We start from the raw sequence: 10,307 nt of genomic DNA on the forward strand, positions 1-10,307 counted from the left end.
ATAGGCTCTGGTTCAACTAGCTCCCTGCACCCTTGACCTAGGGCACCAACCATAAGTCAGCCAAGGGTGAACACCTGGGACAGTGACAAGCAGGGGGTCTGCTAGGCCTCCACCCAGATGCCCCCTGGACTCAGGCTCCGGGCACAACCCACCACAGGGAAGACCAACAATGACTCCGTGGATTCTTTTGGCAGAATACCCGATGCATAGGGATGGCTAGGCATCCTGCCACTCCTATCACCTGAATCAGAGCCTATCCGCAACCTTACAAGGTGTGATGATTTGCTACGCGGCAGGCGAAACCCAAATGGCACCAGCCAATCAGCCAAATGGGGAAAATTCCTGCTGTGCCCCTGTCCCAACGACAGGCGACACATGATGGCATAGCAAGATCAAGTGCAAGCCCTAAATATAGGGAGAGGTGGGCGGGTGTTCCGATGCACTGAGCCCAAAAGAGGAAGCTCAGGGACACGTGCATGGGCTTAAATAGAGGTCCCTTGGTTGATTTGACTGACAGCCCACTGGCCCAATTGCACCCAGGATCGAGAGAGCTCCTATAGGGTGTTGTGGTCATCCAAATCTTCCCACCCACAACACAGGGTCTGGTTGCCTGGTCGCACCGCAACCAAGGCATTTGAGTACCAAGGCATTTGAGAACCAAGGTACCACTGTATTTCACCTTCCCTTCCCTTGAGGAGGAATTGCACTGAGTGACAAACTGCAGGGCTAGTGGTGGCTGGCAGGAAGAAAATAATGTCACTCCAACCCCACCAGAGTGAATCCAAAATAACCTCAGAACTACCAGGGGCCAGTACAGTCATGATGTGCAGAAGTGCCAAGCAGGAAAAAAAAGTCCAGCGGTCTTGTGCTCCAAGTCTGTTGAATACAACATGGAAAATAAAAGGTGTGTATCAAATGTTAAACACCCCTTCTTTAAACAGGAGTGGTTCCATAGGCAGTGGGTGATTGTAATAAATGAAAGAAATGGCAAGGAAACGGATTTTAAGTGCACTAATTATATGATGAAAAGATAGATTACAAGAGAAAGAGCACAGGGCTGGGGCAGAGACTGAAAGAGAAGGCATTCAGCAAACTGCAGTTCAGGAAATACCATTGGAGACCAAATATGTAAATTAATTGCTCCCACAAAGGCAATTTACATAGGACACCTAATGGCTCTTGTGCACCAGATGTAAAATGAACAAGTATGTTTTAGGGACTCTTGAACTATAATTCTTCTGACTAAATTTGGCTCTAACTTGAATACTATGAACATAACAGCGTAAGTGCTGCAGACACTAATACTGGTGGACAGATCTACATGACGTGACTTGCAAAGCATCCTAAGAAACACCACTAAGGGGAAAAATATGAAAAGTTGTGGGGGACCAACTATCCTCTAATTTGCATGATTACCAACAGCCAGAAGAATATATCTCTAATTAAGGAACCAGCATGTATTCAAAGTATGCACTTCCCAATTAGAAACACTCTTTACCTTAATCCTATAATAAAGTATTTCCATTTTAGGAGGTCTTTTTAAAAAATTGACTCTAACCATGAATTTCACCAGCATATTTAGAAACAACAGAAATTCATCCTGGCATCCTCTTCATGTCCCTATTATTTTAAATCAGAAGTTTATGTATACTGGGATGCATGCCAGCTGCACACCAGAGTTACCTCCCATATATTATCACTATTTATGTGCTCACACATGGAAATATATCATGATGACAAAGAAGGATGTGCATTTTATGTGTACAAGATGGATGGAGCTTCATTACTCGCAAGTGAAACAAAGGAAGCTTGTCCCAATTATGGTAGATACTGCAGCCTCTTCATTATAAGGCTATGCCTTTCTCTGCAACGAGGCAATGCTTTCCGATGATTCTTACAAAGCAACTCTTTCTAGTGGCTTAGAAGCCTTCAGTGTCTTCTTAATGGTAGTAAATTATCTCAGGATGAAAAGCTTTTAAATGGAGCCAGTCCACACATTCAGTCATCAAATGCTGAGTAAACAAATAATAATAATACTTGTTGTTGTTGTTGTTGTTGTTGTTGTTGTTGTTACCAAGTGCATGTGTGAACACAAACTTTGGAGAAACTGATTTGTGTACATGCCTGGAAAACTGAAGTGTAAGCATGGTCATGCAGCTCCTCAAATCCAGAGCATAGCTGCCAAGTTTTCACTTTTCTCGCGAGGAAGCCTATTTAGCATAAGGGAAAATCCCTGTAAAAAAGGGATAACTTGGCAGCTATGATCCAGAGACATCAGGTCAGTTTTTCCTACTAGCGCAATTTAGGCATTTTGGTGTATTTACATATTGACTTTGTTTTTTGTTGGCATGTTTTTAAAAAGACGATAATCCTCCCTATAGAGGGATGCAGAAAGTGGAGTCCCCTCAAGGCCCTGTGCTTTTTTTAACTTGTCCATAATCATATAGAGTTAGGTCATGAAGTTAGCCATGTTTTCAGAGTACAAATCTGACTCAGCGTGTGGCAGCAGTGAAAAATACGGATTCCATATTCGGGGACCATTACAGAAAGGAACTGAAAATAAAATTGCCCATATCATACGGCCATTATACAAATCTATGGTGTGACCCCCACTTGGGGTGCTCAGTGTAGTTGCTTGCTACTCCTCAAAAAGGACACTGTAGAGCTGGAAAGGAAAGAGCAAGCAAAATGATCAAAGGGGCTGAAGCAAGACGTTTATAAGGAAAGGTTACAGCATTGGGGGCTTTTTAGTTGAGATGAAAGGCAAGTAAGCGGGACATTTGACAGAGGTGTATAAATCTATACATGGTCTGAAGAAAGCGGCTAGACACCCTGCCATAACACTACAACTCAGGGCTATCCAATGAAGGTGAATTTTGGAAGTTTCCGGAAAGGCAGGAGGAGATACTATACTTAACTACACAGCACATATAGTTAAACAGTATGGACTTCGCTCCCACAAGATGTAGTGATCTCCAACTTAGATGGCTTCAGAAGATTAGAAGAATTAAGGGAGGGTCAGGAGCGTCTCCACCCCCCATCCTTCAGCCCGGACACTGAGGTCCTCCTCCGAGGGTCTTCTGCTGGTTCCCTCACTGCGAGAAGCGAAGTTACAGGGAGCCAGGCAGGGGGCCTTCTCAGTAGTGGTGCCCTCCCTGTGGAACGCCCTCCCTTCAGATACCAAGGAGATAAAGAATTACACAACTTTTAGAAGACATCTAAAGGCAGCCCTGTTTCAGGAGGTTTTTAAAGTTTGATGTTTTTATTGTGTTTTTAAGGTATGCTGTAAGCTGCCCAGGTGGGTGGGGTATTAATAATAATAATAATAATAATAATAATAATAATAATAATAATAATAATAATAATGGCCATTAGTACTAGAAGTGATGCCTATATTACATGCAGAATCAGAGGCAGCATATCTCTGAGAATACCAGCTGCTAGGAAACAGCAGTAGGATAGGGATATTGTGCTCATGGGCGTACCCAGCGAGGGGCAGGGGGGCAGCTGCACCCCCAGAAGCAAAAAAATAAAATAAATGGTTATAAAGTGATGAAACGAAACAAAATTAGGTAGGGTGATGGCGAATAATCAGTTGTTTACCACACTGAAAAGGTGTAAAAACTGAGAAGTATCTAGAGCCATCTAGCGACTGGTAGAGGAATCTATGTCAGCCAGCCATTGGGATTCAAGGGAGGGAGAGGTCCCTAGCGGGCTCTAGCAGAGAGAAGAAGGAATCTTCTAGAGGGGTCTAGTGAGTTCCGCGTCACTAAACTGAGTCGCCCGCCGCTAAACTGAGCCGCCCGCTATTAGTTTACCTTCTTATTTACATTTGGAAGACATCGAGGCTGCCTAAATGGATATAAGAAACTGGTTCCAAAAAGGTAAGTTAAGTAATTTCTGTAGAAAATTAAAATTTAAAGGGTGAAGACCTGGCTCAGAAGTACAATGGGAGAGGACAGACTGACTGGGTTGTGTTTGATGAGCGTGCATCGGAAATTCTTCAAGGAAAATCAGGACTGGATTGAAACGAAAGTTTTGAACAAGTTTTCTTAAAACCCAAGAAAAATGATATTAGTATAAGACATGTAACTAGAATAAAAATAAAATAAAAATTCAAGCAAATAATTGTAATAACTACCGTAATAAAGCACTGCTATAATTATATATATATATATATTTTTAGAATTTTGGTTTCATTCGCCTTTTCCGTGCCGAAATATCTCAACCTGAACGACCATGGCTTGCCCCCCCCCCGCTAGTTTTGATCCTGGGTACGCCCCTGATTGTGCTAACCACAAGCATCTTGGTAGGCCTCTGCGAAAAGAAAAATACTGGACTAGATGGGCTTTTACTCTGATCCAGGAGGGCTTTTCTTATGTTCACTCAAAAGGAAGAGATTTGCAAGGAAACCAGATAGTCAGAGTGAATATTCAGGATTATTGTGGGGCATTCCAACAGATCACAGCAGCTCAATAAATACAAGAAAGCTACTGCCTTAAAAAAGAAACCCCATTAGATGTATGCACTTTTACTCTGATTTCAAGCACTCATCCAACTGGGCAAGTTGATAAATACAGGAATAAGCCCACCATGAAAGCTCTTTCATGGCAGGGTGGTAGTTTAATTTCTCAGAAGCTGGCTATGTATAATATTAGAGGAATACATACAAAGCCACAGAATGCACTGCTGGCTGCAAAATTCAGCTTCCTTTCATTTTAATTTTTTTTCTTCAGTCAGGCTTCTTGGTCTTAAGGCTCAAAAGGTATGTTTGGAATTGTGTGAATCTCAGAAGTCACAGGGATGGTTAAATAAGGTTTTTAGTTTTAAATTGGACAGGGTTTCTGTCCCCTGTAGCCAATGAATAATGTAGAATAAGCAAGAATGCAACTCTTCTCACTTGTTTTGCATAATTTACACATGTAACAGATTCTGGATTTTCTTAGCATCTTATTAAAGTTAGCATTGCAGAATTTTACATATAGTACAGAGTACACACAGCTCTGCCTTATGGTTTGATGAAACGTTTCCCAGCTACTAAAAATGAAGCTTCACTGCATTAGCTAAATTGGTTTTAGTAGCTATCGATTGTGGACTCTGCTGTGCGATGCCCATTTAACAGTGCTAAATGCCATGCTTAAACCAATGGAAAAAGCCAGTGCAAAGACAAGCTAGGAATAACAGCCTGTTCACCTGCTGTGGCTTGACATCTACCACCTTCACGGAAATGAGATTCTCATTCTGACGATGCATGTAATTAGCTCACGGTTTTCAACATAACTCATGGGGCTTTTAAAAAAAAGAACCACAAAAAAACCAACAGCTCATCCTTTAGTTTTTTTCATTATTGGTCCTCGGGAGAGAATGGGAACAAGACTAAGAATGCTGAAAATAGGTAAATAAACATCACCCCCCCCATTTTTTGTAACTGCAAAGGAAGAGAGGGAGAATTGCAACCATGAACACCAAGAAAGCAGAAAGCATTTTGTGACTGGGAAGAGAGGAAGTCAGTGAACCATCTATTTCTTCACTGGCCTGCTACCTTGAGCCAACAACCACTTAAATAGAGTTGTTATTAAGTGGTATATAAATTGTATGAATAACACAAATAACTTCTTTACATGAGCCATTACTGGGACATTTGCTGGTAAGTGGCGCTAAAATACAACCCTAGCGTACTCCCTTATTTACTGGCACTGGGTTAGTTAGGTCGCCAGCAGGGGTTAATCTCACCCTGGCCACGGACCCGGCATGAAGTTGGGAGATAAGCCACAGAAGCCTTCTATCTATTCCCCAACAGGCCAGTTTATCCCATAGTAATTTCCTCGGGATACTATCAAACACAGCTTTCAAATCTATGAATGCTGTGCAAAGTAGGCCCCGTCGAGGTGTCGAGTATTTCCGGGCTAAGTGATAAAGAATAATTGCCTGATCTGTTGTGGATCAGTTTAATCTAAATCCAGCTTGCTCGTGCCCAATAAGGTCAGCCTCGACCGACCACTTCATCAACCTTGCCAGCAAAAAAACGGGCATATATTTTCCCAATGGACGATAGCAGACTAATATTCCGGTAGTTCCCTGGGTCACGGGGGGGGGGGGCTTTTTTGTAGATAGGAATAATAATGGCCTCCTTCCACATTCCTGGTATTAAGCCTGCGGCATTAATTGCGTTGAAGGTTTTAGCTAAAATCACTGCCCACCATGCAGAATGTAGCTTTCTAGCCTCAACAGGGACCAAATCCGGCCCAGGGGCCTTACCAGTTTTCAGCTCAGCTATCAATTCTAGGATTTCAGCAGGGTCGGTGTTGGGCCAGACAGGAAGGGGATTAGAAGAAAGTCTCCAGTGAGTGGCCAGAGCTTCTGCCACTGAGAAATATTTTCTCAGGAACTGCTCCCACGTAGGGGCCGGGATCACCGTTAAGGGATATTTCCTGTTTCTTCCCTTTATTAAGGACCAAAATTTCCGGGAGTTATAGTCTTTCAGTGACGTGGTGTTCAGCTGGAGCTGCTCTTTTCTGTTTTTAATGTTTCCGTTTTGTATGTCACTTTTAATTCACCTTTCTGAAAAGCAAATGTTAAATATAATTAACTAACTAACTAACTAAATATATGTATAATAACCTGAATATAGCTTATGTTATCTAGTATCCCTGCAAACAACAAATCAGAACGAATGTTCCATAAGCAGGTTGTCTGGAAGAGCCCCTTGCCCATGTATAGGCGGAACCGTTCCGGGTGCTCCTCACAGGGTGCAGCACCTGGCAGTGCTGTCTGGGGTTGGTAGGAGTTATAGGCAAAAGCATCTGGCAGGTACCAAGATGTGGGAGGCTGGTGTACACACCAGGTGGTGCTCCTGTTTAGCATAGGAATTAAATGATTGCTCCTTGCTTTCTGCTGGCAGGAATACCTTCTAAATCTAAAACATCAGTATACTTTATTAACTTCTGTCTTTACCTATAAAACCACCTCTCTAACAAAAGTGATATGTTTTATTTTCACCCACCACACATTTTTAAATATATCTTTCATATTGCTAAACAACAACAACAACAATTTATGTTACAAAGAGAGAGGAGGGGTTCTCTAGGGATAATGGTACATGTCTATTTACAGGTCATCTACAGTCAAGCAGCATTGCAGCACCTTAGCACAAGATCTTCCAAGGCACTTCATTGGGTCCTGCCAAGGAAGAGCTAGCTCTGCAAGGCCTCCTCCAGCTTCAGCATGTCCATGGGGGGATATCTTGGCTACCTCAAAGAAGACCCGATGGTAGTACTTGCTGCGCACAGATTTGAGTTTTTCATCATGCCTGTAGGTCAGCATGAAGTTAAGTTTCTTCACCAGAGGGTAAAGCTCTTGAGCTTTGTAGCCACTGCAGTGTTCTAGTATGGGATCCCAGCCCCCGAGCTTCTTCATCTTGAACGCCAAAAGGAGGCAGGCGGAAGCCAGCTGAGAGGGGATATCCTGTGCAAAATCGTAATCCTGTAGGGTGAGCTCGCAGATGAAGCGAGCCAGCGTCAAAGTCTCCATGTCGACATGTGTATACTTGGCATATTGCCGGAGGAAGCTGTTAGCGATGGGGATGTTAATGTCATACTTGAGCACCTTCAACATTCTCTTTTCAGCGGAGAGGAATCTCTTCTCGCTGTATGCATAATCACAGATGTACAGAATCTCATCTACACGGGGTGGGTCGCGGTCCTCAAACTTGGAGGCAATGAAGATGGCTGTGGAGCCAATGAGCTGCAGTTTGTTTCGCCTGGGGGTTATTTTTGCCAAAAAGTGGTCCAACAGCTTGACTGCCAAGTAAAGTGTCTCATGAAGGAGCTCAAAGTTCGCCTGTACTTCCACCATCCAGTCCACCAAGATGGCCCACATTTTTTTGGTGATGTCAGGCTGATAATTCATGTAGTCTCGGAGCAAGAATCTCTTCTCACGCTCCCGCATGTAGATAAAGATGTCCATGGCATATTCACAGTTGGCATAAAAGTTGTCCAGCTGGTCATTGTTGTCGACTGATACCACCGATGTTAGGGAGTGGTCTATCTCCTCTTCTTTGTCCTTAGTCGCACCCTTCTTAGCAAAGTGGTCAGAGTTTAGTTGTGTTTCCTCAAAGGAAGCTTTGCTTGGAGGCTTTTTCAGGATGTGTCCGTTGTTGTCGGTGACGTGATGCAGAGGTGTTGTCTCTGAGGCTTTCTTGGCCACCTCCTTCTTCTGTTGCTTCTGTAACGGCTTGTGGGCATTGGTCATATCCCCAAATGCAGAACGATTTGGGCAACTGTCACAGCTCAGCTCCTGCTCCGCTTGGGCATTATCCGCAGCTGCTGCTCTGTCCACTTGGGACGGCATGCGCGGGCGAGGCATTTTTCCAAGCAGAAGCCAACCTCTCCAAAGAAACCTGCTTTCGCTTTCGCTTTTTTTGCTGCTGGTGCTTCCAACATCAGTATTATCAAGCATAAACCATTCTTTCATCCAGCAAAATGCTGCAGCTTCAAAACATAACTTTAAATCTGGCAGAGAGAAGTGAAGGGAAATGCTGAGCTTTTATCCCTCCCAGCTCCTGCCACCAGGTGCAGTGAGATATCAAGTGGTCTCACCTGAGTGGCCACTCCTTGCTTCTCCAGCACAAGCTGAGGCAGGCCCCAGTCCTGCAAAGCACTACAGGCCCCAGCGCCTGACTCCTGCCCATACTCCTGACACTGCCTTTAGATCAGGGGTTCCCAAACTAAGGCCCGGGGGCCGGATGCGGCCCAATTGCCTTCTAAATCCAGCCCATGGACGGTTCGGGAATCAGCATGTTTTTACATGAGTAGAATGTGTCCTTTTATTTAAAATGCATCTCTGGGTTATTTGTGGGGCATAAGAATTCTTTTTTCTCTCCAAAATATAGTCTGGCCCCCCACAAGGTCTGAGGAACAGTGGACCGGCCCCCTGCTGAAAAAGTTTGCTGACCCCTGACATAACGGTTGCTCTCCCTGCAATATTTATCCAGTCCCTTCCTGTGATGTTGTCCAGCCATGCAAAGCCTGAAGGACTTCAATTTATTACCACGGTTCATGATGTTATTTGCCATCAAGTTGAATAGAGTGCCAAGTAGTGGCCAAGCAGCAGTTTTGTAGCTCACTCTTAGGAATTTGTTCAATTCCGTAGGCTTACCCTAATACTGTAATAACTTAGGTTGACACCTCCAGTTATCGCTGACTTGTTTTTTCAGGCTGAGTTTTAGAGGAATGCCCTTTCATGTAAAAGATTTGCAGCACACAGTCATTGAGAGTGATAAAATATTCAAACTATTGTCTATAGAAGCAACAGGGCAGGTGATATATGTTTGTTCAAGTAAAAAACAAATATAAAAATAAAGGAGAATTCCTGGATGCCAAGATCCAAGTTTGGGGCAGGAACACTTTGGTGACAGAACTCCAGCAGAGATTTAAAATCACAGAATAGGCAGCAAAGTAAAGCATGGAAATATATTTAAACTATGCCCTTCTAAGTTCCTTCAAAAGTTCCCATCTTCTGCTAGGATAGAAAAAGGCCACACACTGGGTAGGTTAAAAATGGTTTACTTACAAAGCCTGCAAAGGTCAGATTCATGTGCTTTTCCATACAACATTCAGAAAAAGCAGTAGAGGTAGTAAAACATGGCTTAGTTACAGTGGTGAAAGTTTCTAAATTATTGGAACATATAGCAAATCAAGAGTGGCTTGTAAGAGCCATTCGGCTAAGCTGGAGCAACTAATTTAGCTTCCTCACATGCTCAGCTTTTCAGGTAGTTTGATTACCTTCCACTCGAGGTGAGGGGGAATGGCCTAGCTAAGTCTGGCAGTACACCTTACTCTATGACATTAACCCCTTCATGAATTAATTAGACTTAAGCAGAAAGGCTGTTCTGTACACAAAGGAGAGTAAGCCCCAGGATTGAGGTGTAAGGGAGGGAAATCTAACGTTTTTGCAACATGGCAATGGAAGGTGAGGTGGGGTATAAATTGGAAGTGCAGGTAGAATAGTGCCTCACTCCATCTTTCTTTAGCTGTGGGTCTATTTAAGTCACAGGGCAGGAAATATATATTTTGAAGCTCATTATGCAGAACGAAATTATTTATTTGTTAAAGCCGTGCATTAAGCCACTACCATTTTCTCAGTTGTATGCCACAACAAGCTATGTGGTACCTTTCATATTCTAATGCATAACCATTTATGCTGAGGAATTGTTAATGACTCCGGATATATTTTTCACAGCATGCTAAGAATGAAATAACGGCTAATCCAATATTTAAGATTTCAGAAACTCTCCCTTCCCTTTTCTA

General features: G+C 43.2%; 1 pseudogene across 1 annotated transcript; it reads right to left on the minus strand.

Moving 5' to 3' along the window:
- Nucleotides 1-6,543: 6,543 nt before the first annotated feature.
- On the minus strand, nt 6,544-9,401 carry LOC118075259 (G2/mitotic-specific cyclin-B3 pseudogene; annotated as a pseudogene). Its single transcript, XR_015947265.1, has one exon. The product of XR_015947265.1 is annotated as a G2/mitotic-specific cyclin-B3 pseudogene (transcript).
- Between the last annotated feature and the right edge of the window lie 906 nt (nt 9,402-10,307).

The sequence above is a fragment of the Zootoca vivipara genome, chromosome 15 (assembly GCF_965207765.1).
Source record: "Zootoca vivipara chromosome 15, rZooViv2.hap1.1, whole genome shotgun sequence".
NCBI lineage: Eukaryota > Metazoa > Chordata > Lepidosauria > Squamata > Lacertidae > Zootoca > Zootoca vivipara.